The following is a 22,562-nucleotide window of genomic DNA, read 5'->3' as shown; positions in this document are numbered from 1 at the left end:
GCTCAAAGATCAAAGCATAGATAGGATAAATTAATTTTTCAACAAATCACAGGTCTGAGAGAATGTAAACATTGTCTCAAGTGCTACTAATGTCCTTTATGAAGGAGTAATTTGAGGGGGATTCTTTTTTTTTTTTTTTCTTCTAAGATAGTTCTGCATTTGTTGGCTTGTGTCTTACTATGTTAAAAAAGACTTGCATTTAATGCAGATAAGGCCCTGAAGCAGCCAGTTATTTCTGTGGATTTCAACACCTATCTCATTAGAGCAGTGGTTTTCAAGCAGTATGGGTGGGGGGTGAATTTGCACCATAGTGGGCTTTTGGCAATGTCTGGAGAAGTTTTTTATTCTAATGATTCAGGGGAATCAAGTGGGTAGAGGCCAGGGATGCTTCTAACACCCTACAATGTACAGAACAGTTCCCACTACAGACAGTTACTCAACCCACAATGTCAGTAGTGCTGAGCCTTGAGAGACTTTAGAGGGATTGTTTTCTATTTTTCACTGATTTGGCTGTGTCTTTAACACATAGACAATCTCTGTGAGGTTTTCAGTCCTTTTAGTTTCTCGCTCAACATAACACCTTGCCCTTAATAGGCGCATCTATGGAGTGGATTTCTTCCTGCCACCCTTGTTAACGTATTCATCTCTTTTTGTCTCAGAGCAGAGCTGTTGAGAGCAGTGTTTGCCAGGTAGTGGCAAAGCCTGCGTGATGTAGAGAGTGGAAAGAACACAGGCTCTGGTCTTCTCAGCCTCTGCTTCCCCATCTATAAAATGGAAGTAACAGTAGTACCCAATTTAGAGTTTCTGAATTTTAGAAAGACGGTGTTGCAACGTGTTTGGCATGTAATACCTGCTCGATAGATGTGGTCTTCTCCTAGGCAACTTACCAGGAGGCCATTCAAAGTCCAAGGAGCCTAGGACCTCTCTCTTTTTTTTAAAGTTGCATATTTAAGAGTGACACAAATTCTTAAGTGTTCTGGGTTTTTCTCAGCCCTCTGGGAAGGAGGAGAACTTAAAGCTTTTCAGTAAAGGTTACTCCGTGATTGACAAAAGAGTCTGAAAAGTACCTAAGAGGCACGTTTTGCCTCAGACTACAGCCATTTAAAAAACTAAACTGACAGAAACTAGTTTGAGTTGGAACATTGCTGACTTATAGATAACTGTAAAGGTTCCTTTTCAAACAGGTGGATTTCTGCCATCAGTTGCTATTTGGCAAAAGCTACTTCTTGCTCAGTTACTTATGTTGAGAGTCAGCTTAGAACATAGGGTTTGGGGTCCGATTTAAGAGAATTCTGTCTGTTCTGATCACAGCCTCAGCTCTCCCATTTGTAAAGTGGGAATAATACTGCTTCTCTCAGAAGATGGCCATAATAATCATATGAAAGCATGTTTGTAAGACATCTAACTTCTTAAGTGGGGCTTCCCTGGTGGCCCAGATGGTAAAGAAACTACCTGCAATGCCAGAGATGTAGGTTCAGTCCCTGGGTAGGGAAGATCCCCAGGAGAAGGGAATGGCTACCTACTCCAGTATTCTTGCCTTGAGAATTCCATGGATGGAGGATCTTGGCCAGCTACAATCCGCGGGGTCATGATAGATTTGGACACAACTGAACAACTAACACTTTCACTTTGACTTCATAAATGATATGTAAAGGTTATTGTTTGAAAATTTTCCAATTTTAAAATGTCACGTATGTAAATTTTATGAGAGGTAACAAGAAGTAAATTTTTACCCAACCTATTTATTAGTATTTCTGTCCAATTGTGTATTCGAGACGGAGAAGGCAATGGCACCCCACTCTAGTACTCTTGCCTGGAAAATCCCATGGACGGAGGAGCCTGGTAGGCTGCAGCCCATGGGGTCGCAAAGAGTTGGACACGACTGAGTGACTTCACTTTCACTTTTCACTTTCATACATTGGAGAAGGCAATGGCAACCCACTCCAGTGTTCTTGCCAGGAGAATCCCAGGGATGGGGGAGCCTGGTGGGCTGCCGTCTATGGGGTTGCACAGAGTCGGACACAACTGAAGTGACTTAGCAGCAGCAGGGTATTTGAGAAAGTTGAACTCACTGCTGCTTTTATGGAGGGAGAATCAGCACAGATCTCTGTGCCTTACAGTTCTCAGGCCACCAGAGAGTGACTATCCCATATCGTGCTCTCAGTGCTACCAGAAACTAGCATGGGGCAGTTTATAACATGATATAGCCAGCTGATTTTACAGAGTTGGGATGGTTGCAAAAGTTGACATTTCTTTAGTTAATTTCTATGCCTGTCAGTTTGCCCTTCACCACCTTCAAAATCTAAGTCCAAATCCTTCTCTCTAGAAGGAGGCTACAGACTCTCTCTGCTTCATCCTGATGATTTCTCCATTTCACATCTCTTAACCACCTGTTTTTTCAAGCTGCCTTTATTTATTTGCATTTGTAGATCTATTGCTTGGTAAACAGAACATTTCGTATTACGCTGTTTGCCCACTTTGATGTGTTTTTTTTTCCCCCCTTGAGGATTAGTTCCATTTCATATATGTGTGTTTATCACTATAGTTTCTGGTACAGAGAGGGGCATTCTGTAATTTTACTACTTATATTCACCTTTGATGATGAGTCATAACAGATTTGAGATTAGCAATTAACAGAGGGACCAGCCAATACTGTATGGGAGGACTAAGCGAGGTTGAAGCTGGTGAGTGGTGAAAAGAAGAGGAACAGCATGTTTAGTTGGGCAATCAGGCAAATAAGCAGAGTCAGTGCTCTGATAGGGGAAGAACAGGCTATCACGGGCACTTGAAACCAGAAACTTTAGTGGGACGTGGGGGTCAGAGGAGTTTAAGTGGAAACCTGTTGGGTGAGGTGGGGTTAGCCAGGTGAAGTGGTGGACTTGGGCAAGAAGCTGTTCCAGCTAGAGGGGGAGAACATCCTGTATTTCAGAAGCAAAGTGAGTTTAGTTTGTGATTTCAGATTGGAGGGTATAGTTGGGTATGGGAGGGTGTGGCATGGGGAGACAGGTTATAAAGGGCCTGGCAGACCATGTTAAGAAATTGAAATCTATCTCAAGAGTGGCAAATTATTATAGAGTTTTAAGCTGTTGAATGATGTAACTAGAAGGACAGGTTGGAAAGTTCCCTCCGGCTTGGGGGATGTGAGGATGGCCAGAGAACTGAGTCACCTGTAGTGATACCCAGGTAGGAGAAGTCTTAGTCTGGGCAAGGGCAGGGGCCAAGGGGTGGGAGCAGGATGGGCAGAGTGGAGGTTTCAGAGGTGACTGGGGAGGAAGAGTGAAGTACAGTGCCCAGCCTTCTGAGAAAACCAGCTGCTACCAGGTGAGATGACTCCTAGGAGGTTTGTGCTGGAGGACAGTGAGTTTGGATTGAGTTCTGGGGGCTATAGGACATCAAAAGGGAGATGTCAGCTTAAATATGAATTTAAAGTTCAGGAAAAAGAGGAAGAGCACAGTGAGTTGCATTCTGTGAATCTCCCCCATATGGATTGTCGTTGCAGCTGTGAGGTAATGACCACTGGGTTGGGTGGGGAGGAGAGGGCTGAGGGCTAAACCCTGAAGGGCAGCCTGCAAAGGAGACTCTGGAGGGATGGTCAGGAAGGTCAGAGGAAGCCCTCAAGAGTGCACTTCAAGGAAGGCATAGTTACTGGTGTCTGATCCTGTGGAGCCACAAGAAGTGGGTCGTATGTGATGGCTTTGGCAGCAGGAACAGTTTGAGAAGCTTGATGGCTGCTGGGCCCGGAGCAGAGAGGGTGGAGGAGTGGGTGGGAAGTGAGAAAGGAGAAACAGCATGTGTTGATACAGTGCTTCTGCTGGTATGGGTGGAGCCTTTGAGGCCTTTGGGAAAAACTGTGCCCCTGTGGGTGGAGGCAGTCCCGAGTGGGTGATGAGTGAGACGTCAGTTCCTATATACAGCCGTAGCTGGTGCCTGTGTTTAGTATGCAAACTGCACCCCTTGTGCATGGGGCCCTCGAAGATATTTTTGGTTGTTACAGTTGAACCTGGAGGGATGGGAGGGACTATCGCCCAGTAGGCAGAGGCCAGGGATGCTGCTGTTTAGCACACTGTAGCTTTTCACCGGCTTTTTTTTTTTTCTTTAGTCATTTTCACTATCCACCACCCACCCCCTAATAAATACTCTAATGTGAGGTAACCTTGTGTCCTAAATTCTGTTTCCTGGCACATTGTAAGATGTCTGTATTTTAATACCGTTGGTCAGGAAATTCTGTTTTGGCAACCCAGGGACGGATATTGCTTTAGCTAATCTAAAGTAGCCCATAATTCAGTGTCAGGTTGATAAAGCTTTAATGCACTGTCAGTCAGCCCATTGACTGTCAAGCTTGAAGAAAAGACAGGAAGTGTTTCTTGTCTTTAGAAGCAAGACTTGGTTCTGGCTTTGGGAAGAAAAGAGTACAAATGGTTCTCACCAGATAGGGTTGCGGCAGCTCTTCCAGCGTTTTGGGAACAAATCAAGTCATTATCTTGACGATGTCAAAACTGTGTTCCCAGACCAGTTGCTGTCTGAAGCATTTGGGGCTGGCTGATGAGGAGAAGAATTAATTAGCAGCTCTCTCTCGGTGTCCTTTTTCAGCCTTCTCAGATTGCAGCCTGAGTCCCTCAGACATGTAGGCTGCTCATTTGATAATCTGTGTTTTACTCAGTACAAAAAGGTTGCTGGCTAAATGTTGTGAGCCCCTCTAACCTGAGGCTGCCAGTGTCCTGGGTCCAATGAACAAGAAAATCTACTGTAACGTGTTGTCAATGGGAAAGCATTTGAATTCACAGAACAGCCTTGGGGAATCCTGGGTAAGTTTGATGAACTAAATTACCTTTTCCGTTTTCAGAAATATTTTACCCTGCAAAAGTGGGTGATTCTAAAGCCCTTGGAAGAATGAAAACAAGCTTAATATTAAGTTTTGGCAAAGAGTGTGCAAGACCGTGAGAATATAAGGGTTAAGAACAGGAAACATCTTAATTTTAAAATACTGGTAGCGGAGGTGAATTAAAATGAACTGCCATGTTGAATGCAAGATATGTCTTGGTTGTGGACATGTTGCTTCTGAATTAATTATTATATGTAGAGGCTTATTTTAGGCCCCTCCCTGTAAAATTGATTTTTCATATAATTTAAAAAGATAAGGCTAATGATAAAATTCTCTTACTGTATGGTGAATGCCATATATAAATGGTAAACCATGCTTTTCTTATATCTGCATTTATAGCCTAACGAAGTCTACAATATTGTGAAAGGGCAAAGTGGTGGTGGGGAGAAAGTGGGAAGTTTTAGGCTAAAGAATATTGATGTAAATCTTATTTCCAATATGGCAAACTCTGGTCGTATAGTTAAGATTAACAGTTCGAGATCACTTCACATTTTTAAATTTTTTCCCTAGTCAGAACTGTAGGAAATATTGATAAACATTTATCCTGTTTTTAAAGTTCTCCACACTATGACATAGCAGCAGCAGCATACTATGAAATTCATAATCTATCTTCATAACTTCAATAGCATGTGGTTATGTATAGTTAAGAAAACTATTTCTCATGTATCTTTGATTTTGCCAAATTCTTTTATTAAGGTACTAAAAATTTGTTATAATTTCTTGAGAGAATTTTTTAAATACTTTCAGTTTTCTTGAGATATAATTGACACACAGAATTTTATATATTTAAGATACATAGCATAATGATTTGACCTATATAAATGATGAAATGATTATCACAGTAAGGTTAGTGAACATCTGTCATCTCACATAGATACATTAAAGAAATAGGAAAAAAATGTATATTTCCTTGTGATGAGAACTCTTAGGATTTACTCTGTTAACAGCTTTCATATATAATGCACAGCAGAGTTAATTATATTTATCATGTTGTACATTATATCCCTCCTACTTATTTATCTTATAACTGGAATTTCATACCTTTTGACTACCTTCATCCAGCCTCCTCCCCACACACCCCCCAACCCCCAACCCCACCTCTGGTAGTCACAAGCCTGATCTCTTTTGGTGAATTTGTTTGCTGTTGAAGTATAATTCACATGCTAGTTCCTGGTGTACAACATAGTGACTTCACATTTCTTTACTTTTCAAAATGATCACCATATGTCTAATGATCTGTTACCATACAAAGATATTATGATATTATATACTATATTCCCTACACTGTACATTTTATACCTGTGACTCATTTATTTTGTAACTGAAAGTATGTACCTCTTAATCTCCCTCTCCACTACTTTCCTCTGGCAACCACATGTTTGTTCTCTGTATCTGTGACTCTTTTTGTTTAGTTAAGTTTGTTCATTTGTTTCGTTTTTTAAATTCCACATATAATTGAGATCACACAATTTTTGTCTTTCTCTGACTTATTGCATTTAGCATAATACCCTCTTAAGTCCATCCATCTTGTGGCAGATGGCAGGATTTCATTCTTTTTTATGGTTGAGCAAAATTCCATTGTATATATACATTCCACATCCTTTTTATCCATTCATCTATTGATGGGCACTTAGGTTGCTTCCGTATCTTGGCAATGGTAAAATAATGCTGCAGTGAACATAGTGATGTATACATCTTTTCTATAGTGTTCTTATTTTCTTTGGATAAATATCCAAGAGTTGAATTGCTAGGTCATGTGGTATTTTTGTTTTTAAGGTTTTGAGGAATTAGTGTTTTCCATAGTGGTTAAAGTGAAGTGAAGTGAAGTGAAGTCACTCGTGTCCGACTCTTTGCGACCCCATGGACTGTAGCCTATCAGGCTCCTCTGTCCATGGGATTTTCCAGGCAAGACTGCTGCAGTGGATGCCATTTCCTTCTCCAGGGGATCTTCCTGATCCAGGAATCGAACCCAGGTCTCCCGCATTTCAGGCAGACACTTTACCGTCTGAGCCACCAGGGAAGTTATTTCCATTAACAATTCACAAGGATTCTTTTTTCTCTACATCTTCTCCAACACATTATTTGTTGTCTTTTTGATAATAGTCATTCTGGCAGGTGTGAGGTGATAGCTCCTTGTGATTTTGATTTGTATTTCACTGATATTAGTGTTGTTGAGCATCTTTCCACATGTCTGTTGGGCAGCTGTATGTTTTCTTTTGAAAAAAAGGTCTGTCCAGAACTTCTGTTCATTTATCAGTTGGGTTCTTTTTTTTTTGATGCCAAGTTTTTTGTATATTTTAGACATTAATCCCCTGTCAGATATATTCTTGACAAATTTCTTCTCTCATTCAAGTTGGCTTTTCATTTTATTGACAGTTTGCTTTACTAAGCAAAAGCTTTTTAGTTTCATGTAGTCCCATTTATTTATTTTCTCCCCCCCCTCCACCCCGCCCTTGCCTAAGGAAATGTATCCAAACAAAAACTGCTAAAACTGCAGTCAGAGAGCAGATTGCCTATTTTTTCTTCTACAAATTTTGTGAGTTCAGATCTTACATGTAGGTCTTTAATCCATTTTGAGTTTATTTCTATAGATGGTGGTATGAGAAAGTAGTCCAGTTCGATTCCTTTGCAGGTAGCTGTCCAGTTCTGCCAACACCATTTATTGAAGAGGCTATCCTTTCCCCATTGTATATTCCCGGCTCCTTTGTTGTAGGTTAATTGCCCATATAAGTGTGGGCTCATTTCTGGGCTCTCTGTTCTGTATCACTGATCTGTGTCTCTGTGACACTTTGTGTCAGTACCGTATTGTTTTTGATGCCTGTAGCTTTATAGTATATAGTTTTAAACCAGGGATTGTGATCTCTCCAGCTTTGTTCTTCTTAAGATGGTTTTGGCTCTTTGGGGTCTTTTATATTTCCTTGTAAAATTTAGAATTACTTGTACTGTGAAAAATGTCATTGGTATTTTGATGGAGGAAAGAATATTTTTATGGATAAATAAGGAAAAGCAATTAAGATAATCCCTGTGTTAGTTGCTCAGTCATGTCTGACTCTTTGTGATGCCATGGACTGGAGCCTACCAGGCTCATCTGTCCATGGAATTCTCTAGGCAGAGCAGGTTGCCATTCCATTCTCCAGGGAATCTTCCCAACCTAGGGATTAAGCCCAGGTCTCCTGCATTGCACGTGGATTCTTTACCATCTGAGCCAGCAGGGAAGCCTTATACCTTCATAATATCAGTAGTCTTTCTACCATATTGCGAGCCTCAGTGAAAATGATTATTGGGGAAGTTTTTTTCAGTTCAGACAACCAGCAGAAGATTCTCTGGGAAAGAATGCCAGCTCCTTCTCTATGTTAAGTTCAGTTCAGTTGGTCAGTCGTGTACGACTCTTCACAACCCCATGGACCACAGCATGCCAGGCCTCCCTGTCCATCACCAACTCCCAGAGTCTACTCAAACTCATGTCCATTGAGTCGGTGATGCCATACAACCATCTCATCCTCTGTCATTCCCTTCTCCTCCTGCCTTCAATCTTTCCCAGCATCAGGGTCTTTTCCAATGAGTCAGCTCTTCGCATCAGGCGGCCAAAGTGTTGGAGTTTCAGCTTCAACATCAGTTCTTCCAATGAATACTCAGGACTGATCTCCTCTAGGATAGACTAGTTGGATCTCCTTTCAGTCCAAGGGAGTCTCAAGAGTCTTCTCCAACACCACAGTTCAAAAGCATCAATTCTTTGGGTCTCAGCTTTCTTTATATATAGTCCAACTCTCACATCCATACATGACCACTGGAAAAACCATAACCTTGACTAGACAAACCTTTATTGGCAAAGTAATGTCTTTGCTTTTTAATATGCTGTCTCAGTTGGTCATAACTTTCCTTCCAAGGAGTAAGCGTCTCTTAATTTCATGGCTGCAATCACCATCTGCAGTGATTTTGGGGCTCCAAAAAATAAAGTCAGCCACTGTTTCCACTGTTTCCGCATCTATTTTCTGTGAAGTGATGGGACCGGTTGCCATGATCTTAGTTTTCTGAATGTTGAACTTTAAGCAAATTTTTCACTCTCCTCTTTCACTTTCATCAAGAGGCTCTTTAGTTATTCTTCACTTTCTGCCATAAGGGTGGTGTCATCTGCATATCGTTATTGACATTTCTCCTGGCAATCTTGATTCCAGCTTGTGCTTCCTCCAGCCCAGCGCTTCTCATGATGTACTCTGCATTTAAGTTTAAATAAGCAGGGTGATGATATACAGCCTTGACGTACTCCTTTTCCTATTTGGAACCAGTCTGTTGTTCCATGTCCAGTTCTAACTGTTACTTCCTGACCTGCATACAGATTTCTCAAGAGGCAGTTCAGGTAGTCTGGTATTCCCATCTCTTTCAGAATTTTCCACAGTTTATTGTGATCCCGGCAGTCAAAGGCTTTGGCACAGTCAATAAAGCAGAAATAGATGTTTTTCTGGAACTCTTTTGCTTTTCAATGATCTGGGGGATGTTAGCAATTTGATCTCTGGTTCCTCTGCCTTTTCTAAAATCAGCTTGAACACCTGGAAGTTCTCGGTTCACGTATTGCTGAAGCCTGGCTTGGAGAATTTTGAGCATTACTTTACTAGTGTGTGAGATGAGTGCAATTGTGCGGTAGTTTGAGCATTCTTTGGCATTGCCTTTCTTTGCGATTGGGATGAAAACTGACCTTTTCCAGTCCTGTGGCCACTGCTGAGTTTTCCAAATTTGCTGGCATGTTCAGTGCAACACTTTCACAGCATCCTCTTTCAGGATTTGAAATAGCTCAACTGGAATTCCATCACCTCCACTAGCTTTGTTCATAGTGATGCTTCCTAAGGCCCATTTGACTTCACATTCCTGGATGTCTGGCTCTAGGTGAGTGATCACACCATCATGATTATCTGGGTCGTGAAGATCTTTTATGTACAGTTCTTCTGTGTATTCTTGCCACCTCTTACTATCTTCTGCTTCTGTTAGGTCCATACCATTTCTGTCCTTTATTGAGCCCATCTTTGCACGAAATGTTCTCTTGGTATCTCTAATTTTCTTGAAGAAACCTTTAGTCTTTCCCATTCTATTGTTTTCCTCTATTTCTTTGCATTGATCACTGAGGAAGACTTTCTTATCTCTCCTTGCTGTTCTTTGGAACTCTGGATTCAAATGTGTATATCTTTCCTTTTCTCCTTTGCTTTTTGCTTCTCTTCTTTTCACAGCTATTTATAAGGCCTCCTCAGACAGCCATTTTGCTGTTTTGCATTTCTTTTTCTTGGGGATGGTCTTGATCCCTGTCTCCTGTACAATGCCACAAACCTCCATCCATAGTTCATCAGGCATTCTGCCTATCAGATCTAGTCCCTTAAATCTATTTCTGTATTCCACTGTATAATTGTAAGGGATTTGATTTAGGTCATACCTGAATGGTCTAGTGATTTTCCCTACTTTCTTCAATTTAAGTCTGAATTTGGCAATAAGGAGTTCATGATCTTTATGTTATTTAGTTATTAACCCAGGAGTGCTTTCCAAAGCTTTGTGAATGATATATGGTGGATCCCTGACTTTGTGATCATTGCAGGTGAACTTGGTACTTCTTTGGCTGTTAAACCCTCGGCAGCAGGTATAGATGCCTCTGCTTGCTTTCTGTGACAACTTTCATAATAAATAGCAAAGATATTTCCCGAGAATGTTGGAGAAGAAAAGTGAACAAATCTATATTTATCTAAACAGACAGACATTATGAGAAATAATCCAATAGATGTAGTATGAAGAAATTTTTATAAACAAATATACCCCACCAATTAACTCACATGTATTTATATATATACATTTGCATAAAAATAAATATAATGGATATCCTAAAGTATTAACAGTGGTAAAATTTCTTTTGGCATTATAATTTGAAATTTCTTTCTGATTGGGATTTTTTAAAGTTTCATAATGAACATTTTATATTTATACAATAAAAATAAGAGGGAAGTGAGTATGAATATATAAATGGCAGGGATTTCATAGTCTGGTTAAAAATTAGACATTGCATGAAGTTATAGATAAGACTATATAAATTAATTGTGTAAAATTAATTTTTTTCATTTTAATTCCATCACTAATTCCAAAGAAGTTTTTTTTTTTTTTCCCCCAAGATTTTTTGTATTTCTTCCGTAGGACAGCAGAGAGGAAGGAGGCATATGTGAGTTTTGGGTGTTTTATCTTTTCTTCTGATTTTATTTCTTCTCTATTACTTTAATAGTTCGTCCAGGAGTGTTATTCCAAAACCTTATAGAGGGACTGGAGAATGCCCTGTTAAAACTATTCTGCAAGCTCTTCCCCCAACTTCCTGCAGGTGTGACTACAGGCCAGTTGCCTTCCTAACGCTCCACTCAGTCCTGTGGGAAAAGCGTGCTTTACTGAGTACATAGTGATAACGCCTCATTCTGTGGCTGACTTAGTTCATTTAAAGTGTATTAGTGAAGAAAATTGCCACGGTGTTTGTGGCAGAATTGAGCTAGCTTGATAGAGGAAAGCCCCACAGTGTTTCAAGGCAGGCTCTGTTTCATGTTTGTCCGTTTCTCCTTTAGAATAAAAAACTTGTTTTTCCTTCTCCTATTACCACTCAAACATCTGTCTCAGCACACAGCTTGAGATGGGGAGCATCCTGGCTTTCACAAGCCCCAGGCTGCACTGTAGGGGTTTGACTTCTCCTTCTGCCCCAGCCACCTGGCTTGTTTGTTTCTTTCTTCTCCCTGTCCTCTGGGGCACAAGCTGTGGTGACTCTATGACATAGGAACTCGGAAGTTGGTGAATAAATCCCCGAGCAGGTGGCTGCCTATTGTCTGTCTGAAGGAAGGGAACAGGGTTCTTCCTGGGGCTGCTTTCATCTTCTGATAGCTTCTAAAGGGCAGAACAGTCCTTAATTGGAGTTGGGTGATTGTATGCACAGAGTCCTGGGGGGGGGGGGGGTCAAGAGGTTCCCTAGGGAAAACCACCTTGGTGGGTTTTGGTCTTTTCCCTCCACAATAACTGAGGCCTTTTGTAGCAAAGACTTGCTTTCTTTTTTTTTCTTTTTTGTGAATGACAGAAATATATTTCACACAGTTCTGGAGGCTATAGGTACAAGATCATGGTAGCAGATGATGGCCCTTTTCTGAGTTGTAGACTTGTCTCGTTAGGATGTCTCCTACATATGAATGAGTTCCATTCTGAGAGTACACTTGTGAGTCCAATTTGTTCATGAGTCCAACAAAGTTAGCCTTAGTACCCAACTAACATTCGGCTGTATGCTGCTGCTTTTTACACATGTTTCCGGACATCCTGGGCTTGAAATAAAGGTACTGTACTAATGTACTCTATACAGTACTGTGCAGTTAAGGACACAAAAGAAGGACTTGCTTTCTGATGTGGGCATGTCTGGTATGTCCGTGGTCTCAGTACCACTGGATTAGATGCAGATACTCAGAATAACAATTGCCTATGGGGGGGAAAAAACAGTGCAGGTGGGATAAATAAGTTGATAATCCGTTGGTTGGTTCATCCAGAGGTTTGTAATATGTAGTATCTTTTAGATATTGATAATTCTAAAGAGAAGCTCTGGTCTTTAACTAGGTTTTATGGTAGCCATTAGGGTGTTTATTACCAAAAACCACTCATTATTTTAAAAAGATGGTGCAAGCCACCCTTTCCTCTCCATATCTGTGCATAAGCCTGAATGCAGATCTTTAACAGTATATATCTTCACACTGAGCAGCAAGAACACATAAGCCATCTTCTCAAAAAACCCTGAATAGAAAATAACCTGGACTCCTTTACAGAATTATATTGTCTTAGAAGTGAGAGGCAATGGCTGGCAGCCTGAGAGGACATACAAGCTGTAGGTCAACTGTAGGTCCTGGGGTTATGGCAGGGAGAGGTTTAGTTGTAAGGAAAAGGCCCTGTAACCTTCTCTTCCCCAACACTTCCATTTTATCCACCTTTTTTTTTTTCCCCCCATTCTTTCCCTGAACTGTCTTTTAGCTTTCTTTAGCCCCCTTTCCCCTATTCCCATACTCCAGAATAATCTCCTGCCATATATTTAACAGTTTCTCCAAAGTAATGTAGCTCTGCAAGTCTTCACTTTAAATCCAGACATCTTTCTGCGTGAGTGCCATGTTTCACATCTTGAGAAAGTTGAGTGGGAGAGAGTAAAGGAAAGCTGGAAAGAGGATGAGAGGCTAGAGAGGAGAGCAGAGTAGAGAACTGAAGGAAGTAGATGAACCTAACATGAACAGGGTGGCAGTTCCTAGTTGATACCAGGAAGATAAAGACATCATCATTGCTTGTTAAATGATATTTGGTAATGATGTTCATGTCATCCAAGAACATACTTAAAAGATTCTTAGGTAACATTTCTTTTGACAGAGAACTGCCTAAGAGAAAAGGAAGATAACTTGTAGGGGTCTGTGTTCCAGCTGTGCATCAACGTGGCATCAGCAAAGGTTAAGACTGCCTGAAAACAGGCCCAGATGGTCTGCGGGGCATTTCCATGAAACTATCAAGAAACAATTTCTGTGCTCTAAAAATGTTTTGGAATATGAGAAAAAAAAAAAAGTTTCCCAGCTCATTCTGTAAAGAGAGAATTACCCTTTTATACAACTGGACAAGGAAAAGACACCAAAAAACAAGGACAGACAGGAAGAAAACAATAGGTGAATCTTAATAACAGAGATAGAGGTCAAAGTACTAAGTAAAATAAAAGCTACTCAAGATTAGACATGCTTTTCCTCTGAAACACTTGGCTTCTAAAGAACCCACCTGCAAATATAGGAGACGTGAGTTTGATCTGTGGGTCAGGAAGATCCCCTGGAGCAGGAAATGGCAACCCACTCCAGTATTCTTGCCTGGGAAATCCCATGGACAGAGGAGCTTGATGGGATACAGTCCATGGGGTTGCAAAGAGTTGAATATGACTGACGCAACTGAGCGTGCACTGATTTTTTAATTACAGTAAAAAATCTGTTTTAATATTAAGTTATCAGCTGCAAAAAGAAAGGGGGAGTACTCATTTGAATGAACCAGCAGAAACCTGGAATTTTGCCAGCCTTCTACTTCAGCCGTGCCAAAATGTAATTTCATTAATTCATCCAATCACATTCTTGACTAATCTGCTCACGTCTGTACTATGCCTTGGCTTTACCCCCTGTAACAGCTTAGAGATCTTTAAAGAAAATATTTTGAAATGTTTTCTCTTGATCAGGGTATTTGCGGTTAGATACTGCGTACATTCCTTCTATTACAGAATGAGCTGTTTTTCTATCATGGGATCCTTTGTTAGGAATGAAATGCTATTGTAACTTTGTTGTCTTTATTTTAAAAAAATCACCTTTCAGGTGCTTTCCCGTAGGAAATTATTTAGATGTTTACATCTTCTACTTTAAGAATTAAGCATGTTCAGAAGTATTTAATATTGAATAGTTCTGTTAGCTGATAATGATAAAATTACTATTGTGTGTTGAGAGCTGCTTTTTGCCAGGCTATATGTTTTAAATGTTTTTTATTTTGACTACTTCCCCATGATGAAGATCATACCGTAATTTTCATTTTTCACATTTGGGAAATTTGAGGCTTAAAGTGACTGAGTTTTTTGGGAGCACCCAGGTGGAAAGTGACATCTGAGAGGAACTCAGGCCCTTGCTCTGAAGCCCCATGCAATTCTGGTTTCAGGGTCAAGTTTGTTTTGGGCAGTAATTGGGAGTCAACTCATGTATTGGGGAACCAGAGAAGTATAGAGGATTCAGTAAATTTGATTAATGTAATGAAGTATTTTCTTAACTATAGTGAGGATTTTTTTCTAGAGACCACATAATAAAAAAGAAATAGGAACTGTTGGTAAATTTGACATTTATTACTTTTACCCTGAACTTTTGGTAAATTCAGAGCTTCCCTTTGAATTTATTTTATAGGAATTTGGGAAGATCAGTAAATTACTCTAAGTGGTTATAATGGAAATTAAACCCACGTATAATCTCAGTGAATGATTATTTTAAAAATATCATTTATAGCAATGATTCTCAGATAGTAATGCTCATCTGATCCCCTTAGGGATCTAAAAACTCAGATTGCTACCAACAGTGTAAGAGGGTTGCAATCTGAATTTTAATATATGGAGAATAGTATGGGGATTCCTTAAAAAGCTAAAAAAGGACTGCCATATGACCCAGCAATCCCACTCCAGGGCATATACCTAGAGAAAACCATAATTCCAAAAGATACATGGGGCCTACTGTTTATTGCAGCATTGTTTACAATAGCGAGGACATGGAAACAACCTAAGTGCCCATCAGTAGGAACAGATAAAGAAGATGTGGTTCATATATATAATGGAATATTATTCAGCCCTAAAAAGGAAATGAAATTTTTGCTGTATGCAGAGACATGGATTGGACCTAGATGCTGTCATATAGGATGAAGGAAGTAAGAAAGAGAAGAACAAATACCATATGCTGCTGCTAAGTCGCTTCAGTCGTGTCCGGCTCTGTGTGACCCCAAAGACAGCAGCCCACCAGGCTCCCCCATCCCTGGGATTCTCCAGGCAAGAACACTGGAGTGGGTTGCCATTTCCTTCTCCAGTGCATGAAAGTGAAAAGTGAAAGTGAAGTCGCTCAGTCATGTCCGACTCTTAGCGACCCCGTGGACTGCAGCCTACCAGGCTTCTCCATCCATGGGATTTTCCAGGCAAGAGTACTGGAGTGGGTTGCCATTACCATATATATGTGGATTCTGGAAAACTACTACAGATGAATCTATTTGCAAAGCAGAAATAGAGATACAAACAGAGAGAACAAATATATGAACACCAAGTGGGAGAAGGGGGATGAATTGGAAGAGTGAGACTGACATAGATACACTACTGATACTATGTATAAAACAGATAACTAATGAGAACCTGCTGCTGCTGCAGCTGCTGCTAAGTCGCGTCAGTCGTGTCCGACTCTGTGCGACCCCATAGACGGCAGCCCACCAGGCTCCCCCGTCCCTGGGACTCTCCAGGCAAGAACACTGGAGTGGGTTGCCATTTCCTTCTCCAATGCATGAAAGTGAAAAGTGAAAGTGAAGTCACTCAGTCGTGTCCGACTCTTAGCGACCCCATGGACTGCAGCCTACCAGGCTCCTCCATCCATGGGATCCTCCATCCATGGGATTTTCCAGGCAAGAGTACTGGAGTGGGGTGCCATTGCCTTCTCCAAATGAGAACCTACTGTATAGCAAAGGGAAGTCTACTCAATGCTCTGGAGTGAACTAAATGGGAAGGAAATCCAAAAAAGAAGGACTATATATATGTGTATACATACATTCACTTTGCTATACAGCAGAAATTAACACATTGTAAAGCAACTATACTCCAATAAACATTTTTTAAAAATCGCAGATTGCTGGACCCCGTCCCCAGACTTGCTGATTCAGGAGGTCAGGGATTTGTCTGAGACAAGTTCCCAGGTGATGCTGCTGCTGCTGATGATCTGGGGACCATACTTCAAGAATGGTATAGAAAGAAAGAAGAAAGAAAGTCAAGTTGCTCAGTCATGTCCGACTCTTTGCAACCCCATGGACTGTAGCCCACCAGGCTCCTCCATCCATGGAATTTTCCAGGCAAGAGTACTGGAGTGGGGTGCCATTGCCTTCTCCAGGGGATCTTCCCGACCCAGGGATCAAACCCAGATCTCCCACATTGCTGGTGGACATCAGAATAACATTCTGCTTTGGGCTGTGGATGCAGTCTGAGACTAGGAAATGTCCTTCTCAGGGGCAAGCTATTGACCCATCTAATTACATCAGCATTATTTCTGTCCCCGTACCATTCTCCAGGCCTCTGTTTTCATGAATATGGAACCAGCTCTTTCTAATGGAACAAACTGTAAATCCTAGTGTGTGGACTGATGGAAAAACTGTGGGTTGAGCACAAAATGCTCTTCCTATCTTTATCAAGCTCAATGACTGTCACCTATTTTCACATCAAAAACAGTATCCACTAAAGCCGGAGGTTAGTGAATGGGCAAAATCTTACTGTACTGACTTCTTATGATATAAGTGGGATCTTAAAGTCTAAAGTTCAGAGCAATAATGCTCCACCTTTAAAGCTGCTGTAACTCAAGAGGTGTTGATAGATCTAGGAATAGAATATCACTTACACTGTTCTGGAGACCCCAATCTTCGGGAAAGGTAGAAAAAAGTTAATGACATAATTAAAAGACACCCGTGTAAACCAACTCAGGAAACACAAGACAGTTGGTTTATAGTTCTATCCATAGCTTCCCTGGTGGCTCAGATGATAAAGCGTTATTCTGATGTCCACCAGGGTCATGGGTGGGACAGTGACTCCATGTTATCCCCATTACTGGGAGAACAGTAGGTGATCTGCCTCTTCTCCCTGCAACACTTGTCTTGACAACATATAACTTAGACATGCCAGGTACATACTGTGTGAATCTAGAATGATTGAACTCTTCCATTGTGCTAGATATATGACATAGTTGCCCATACTGCTAAATTAAATGAGTCAAATGAATAAACATAAATCAGGATTCTGAATCCAATTAGGTAAAATATTCTAATTTGCATGTTATGGGAATTGACCTTACTCTGGGATGTTTTGGTGTCAGAAGCTTTGCTGGATTTCTTCTTTCCTTGCAGTGACTGAGAATTAGCTGCAGTAACCCAAAAGTTTAAGATTCCTATTTGGCTGGATATTAAATCACATAGGCTGGTTTGGAAAGCCTTTGGAAATTCTTTCAGATTTGATAAGTCCAGACTTGTACTGGAATATGAAATATTTGATTTAACAAGAAATGTGTGTTCCAATGTGTGAATGTTTTTGAAAATGTGTTTCTCAAAATACAATTAGGAAAATATTCCTTTGAAAAGTTAAAAGTACCTTTTAGTGGTGATAAAGATGCTGACAAATCCTTCTAAAATAAAAACAAAAAAACTTTTAACTTCATGATGCTGTAATAACATCATTAATTTGTATATAGACAAACATCATTGGTCGTATTTAAAGTAATCCTTAAACTTTACAGAGCTATACTTAAGAAAACTACTTTTTAATCTTTCTACTCTAATGAAAATATTACTTCAGAGTTGATGACGGGAAAGGGGTGGTAGGTTGCATTCTTATTTCTTCTTTCTCTGGAATCTGTTTTATTTAGAAGAAGAAACCAAAAGTTGTAACTGAATACAGACACATTTTTTAAAGCCTTATTTTGAGGAGGAAGGGAAATTTTGGAGCCACATCCGATAATGAACCTCAAAAAAATCTTGAGGCATATTAAAGTTTATTTATTATTTAGCTTATCTTATTTAATTTCCTTAGTTTAGATTAAGGAATAGATATTGCCCATATAAAAATTTGTATGTGCTATAGAAAGAGAAGTTGTAGGGTCCGCCATGCCAATTTTAGAGTCCCAGTGCTGCCAGTTACTAGACATGACTCTAATACTATAATATCATTTAACCATGAAGTCTGTTTCCACATCTATGAAGTAGGTATAATCATGTTATCAACTTCATGTGGTTGTAGAGTGCTTAGTAAATAATCTGTACTATTAGCTATCATCCTGATAAATTGCACTACTACTTTCATTTTCTTTTTGCAAGAAAAAACAAAGGATTCTGAGTATGTTGAATGATCTAGATAAGAACACAAGAGGTAGAAATAGTTGCATCAGTGTTATTTACCTTACATGGTATTTTAGTCTTATTCACTTTGGTCCCTTTGATAAGATAAAATATAAATATACCCAAGATCACTTTAAAGTTATAATGATTAAGGTGCCATGATGTATAAAAAGATACTTAGAAAACTAAGCTTTAGAAAATGAAATAAATTAGACACTGTGACTATTAGGTTTTCCTTTTTAATAGCTGTTTTTCATTACTCCAATGATCCAAGGTGGGATTTTAAAATTTAATGTCCTTGTTCCATTAAGATAATTCAATCATTTATCCAATTACTTTACTTACTCAAATTAAGTTCCTAACCCATTTGGTGCTTTCTCTCTGGCTACTTCCCTGTGTCATGACTTTCCAGCATAGTTTTAGTTTTACTTGTTTACTTTTCTTTCTTTTTTTTTTTTTGTTTACTTTTGTACCTTTGTTGGCTAGGCTTCCAATTTAGTTCTTTTCCTTGAAAGAGTTCCTTCTCTTTTGTTTCCTGTCTTTTCACAAAGATCAATCCACTCTGTATTTCACATTTTAACTTACCTGTATTTGTTTTAATATAAAAGTATTTTAAATTATTATAAATGTTTAAATAGCCCTTCCAAAATGACTTGGTGTTGTGGTTTGAAAAAAGTGATCTTTGATAAAGAATGGTGGGTCAAATCTGTGTTGCAGAGTTGGGAGGGAAGCTGAGCAATGGATTGTCAGAAATTGGAATAGAAAAGGGTTCTCAAAAGCTAAAGACCATCAACATGAGCGAATACACAACTAAGCTCTACTGAATGCAACTTCCTGATATCTGGATGGAGGGGGCAGGGGCGAGTTGTGTGCCTATGAATTGGAGAGACCTGGATCAATAGCAGCTCTCCTTAAAGAGATTTAGGTTTTAGCCAGCCATTTGACATAGTTGGCCATCTCCAACAGATTTAGTGTCACAGCTCTCAGAACAAAGAAGATAATCATCCCATTGTTTTCTGCTTTGGTCAGGATGCCTCTGAGGGCTTGTGTTCAGTTCTGAGCTCCACATTTTCAGAGGGCAAACCAGGGAGGTAAATGGACTAGAAACAGTGCACTGCCAGGAACATTTGAAAGGCTGTTAAGTGAAAAGGAGAGCAAAGTTAATTTTCAGCCTGAGGGAGCAGAGTTAGAACTTTTGAATAGGCACAGAAGATGATTCCTTTCTTTGTCAGTTAAATCAAGATTTTTTTCTGTGTATACATAGGTAAGATGGGGATTATACTATTCAGTAAATGCCTTTTCACTGGATATAGCGTGTGTATCGTTTCATGTTATATATCTGTATTATATTTCTAATAGGAGCATAGCATTCCATTATATGAATACACTCCTGTATTATTGAAATCATCCCTTACTGATAGTCATTTTGATTCTTTCCAGTTTTTTAATATCATAAATAACGACACTGCAGTGAACATCTTTGGGATAGTCTCCTCACTGTGTGCTTGTCAGGTTAATTCTTTAGGACAAATTCTCAGAAATGGAATAATTGGGTCTGAGTTAGTCGTTTTATATTTTTACAGCTTTGGATACTTATTGCCAAATTGTCTTACCAGTAGAACTGGACATACTAAAGAATTTGGACTGCCCTCCTCCACCCCAAATCAGAGATGTTGTAGAAGGGATTTTGGCAGTAGGTTGTATGTTGGACCATGATCTGCAACCCTTGAAAAATACCATGAAAGTTTTTACATATCACCAGATGATTATTTTATCTAGAGATGTGATTTTTTAGTCTTATCATGTCAGTTATACTGTTGTAGCAAACTCATTGTTAAGAATCTATAAGGAAAATATTGTGGAAGGTTTCTGCAATCAAATAGGATTGTAGAGAAAATAAAAAAGTAAAGGCGATTCTTTGGGCAGAAGGAAAATGATCACAGAAGGAAGCAGAAAGTTGCAGGAAAATAAGTGGATAAAGTTTAAAATAAATATGTGGATAAAGTTAAATATGTGAATAAAGTTAAAAGAATACTGACTTGATAATTCGAAAGTAAAATTTAAAATATATTGTGAAAAAAATATATATGTATGTATGTATGTATGTATATGTATATGACTTCCTGGGTAGCTCAGCTGGTGAAGAATCTGCCTGCAATGCAGCAGACCCTAGTTCGATTCCTGGGTGGGGAAGATCCCCTGGAGAAGGGATAAGCTACCCACTCCAGTATTCTTGGGCTTCCCTGGTGGCTCAGATGGTAAAGAATCCACCTGCAATGTGGGAGACCTGGGTTCGATCCCTGGGTTGGGAAGATCCCCTGAAAGAGGGCATGGCAACCCACTCTAGTATTCTTGCCTGGAGAATCCCCATGGACAAGAGGACCCTGGCGGGCTACAGTCCAAGGGGTCACCAAGAGTCAGACATGACTGATCTAGTAAGCACATACACACATATGTGTGTGTATATATGCATACATATATATATCCATACACATACACGTGCATACATACAGGCATATCTCAGACATATTGCAGGTTCAGTTTCAGACCACCACAGTAAAGCAAATATTACAATAAAACAAATCACACACACATACACACACACAAGATTGTAGGAATCAGTCAGTGAATGGAGCTGTGTATCAGGCTGCAACTCAGCCGTGAGGCTCCATGACTGTGACTTCTGGCAAATTAATGTTTTTTTATAACTTAGAAAAGTCAGCCTTCAGAATGGGAGAAAATAATAGCAAATGAAGCAACTGACAAACAACTAACTAATCTCAAAAATATACAAGCAACTCCAGCAGCTCAATTCCAGAAAAATAAACGACCCAATCAAAAAATGGGCCAAAGAACTAAATAGACATTTCTCCAAAGAAGACATACAGATGGCTAACAAACACATGAAAAGATGCTCAACATCACTCATTATCAGAGAAATGCAAATCAAAATCATAATGAGGTGCCATTTCACGCCAGTCAGAATGGCTGCGATCCAAAAGTCTACAAATAATAAATGCTGAAGAGGGTGTGGAGAAAAGGGAACCCTCTTACACTGTTGGTGGGAATGTAAACTAGTATAGCCACGATGGAGAACAGTGTGGAGATTCCTTAAAAAACTGGAAATAGAACTGCCTTATGATCCAGCAATCCCACTGCTGGGCATACACACTGAGGAAACCAGAAGGGAAAGAGACACGTGTACCCCAATGTTCATCACAGCACTGTTTATAATAGCCAGGACATGGAAGCAACCTAGATGTCCATCAGCAGATGAATGGATAAGCAAGCTGTGGTACATATACACAATGGAGTATTACTCAGCCATTAAAAAGAATACATTTGAATCAGTTCTAATGAGGTGGATGAAACTGGAGCCTATTATACAGAGTGAAGTAAGCCAAAAAGAAAAACACCAATATAGTATACTAACGCATATATGTGGAATTTAGAAAGATGGTAATGACAACCCTGTATGCGAGACAGCAAAAGAGACACAGATGTATAGAACAGTCTTTTGGACTCTGTGGTGGGGGCGGGGGGGGCGGATGATTTGGGAGAATGGCATTGAAACATGTATAATATCATATAAGAAACGAATCGCCAGTCCAGGTTCCATGAAGGATACAGGAGGCTTGGGGCTGGTGCACTGGGATGACCCAAAGGGATGATATGGGGAGGGAGGTGGGAGGGGGGTTCAGGATGGGGAACACGTGTACATCCATGGCGGATGCATGTTGATGTATGGCAAAACCAATGCAATATTGTAAAGTAAATAATAATAATTAAAAAATTTAAAAAAAAGGAAAGTCAGGCTTTCCCAAATGAAATGAACTACGTTTTCTACACACTACCAGAGCTAGTAATTTCTGCTTCTTGAAAGGATGGAAACAGGCAAAAAGCTGCTATAGATTACATTCCTAATAATGATCTAGCACATGTTTGATTCTCATCACCCACAACCCAACTCCAGTGATATGAGGTGGTGTTTTGATATCATTAGAGCAGTGGATTCCAGCTGCACTGCTGGGGA

The 22,562-nt window shown here is 39.9% G+C and overlaps 1 protein-coding gene across 13 annotated transcripts in view; it reads left to right on the top strand.

Annotated features, from left to right (window-relative positions):
• The window catches only part of KANK1 (KN motif and ankyrin repeat domains 1), a 215,161-nt gene that overhangs the window by 31,363 nt on the left and 161,236 nt on the right, over positions 1–22,562 (top strand). Inside the window, exon 1 of one of the 13 annotated variants that reach the window (XM_086415385.1) lies at positions 4,599–4,805. The exons of the other annotated variants lie outside the window; for them this stretch is intronic. The gene's annotated coding sequence lies outside the window, so the exon portion shown is untranslated. Of the gene's footprint in view, positions 1–4,598; positions 4,806–22,562 lie in introns of those variants that run through there. 13 annotated transcript variants of the gene reach the window in all.

The sequence above is a fragment of the Bos grunniens genome, chromosome 8 (genome assembly GCF_055505025.1).
Source record: "Bos grunniens cultivar Pamir isolate PY7600 chromosome 8, Bosgru_T2T1.0, whole genome shotgun sequence".
NCBI lineage: Eukaryota > Metazoa > Chordata > Mammalia > Artiodactyla > Bovidae > Bos > Bos grunniens.
This window is presented reverse-complemented; position numbering and strand designations above follow the sequence as displayed.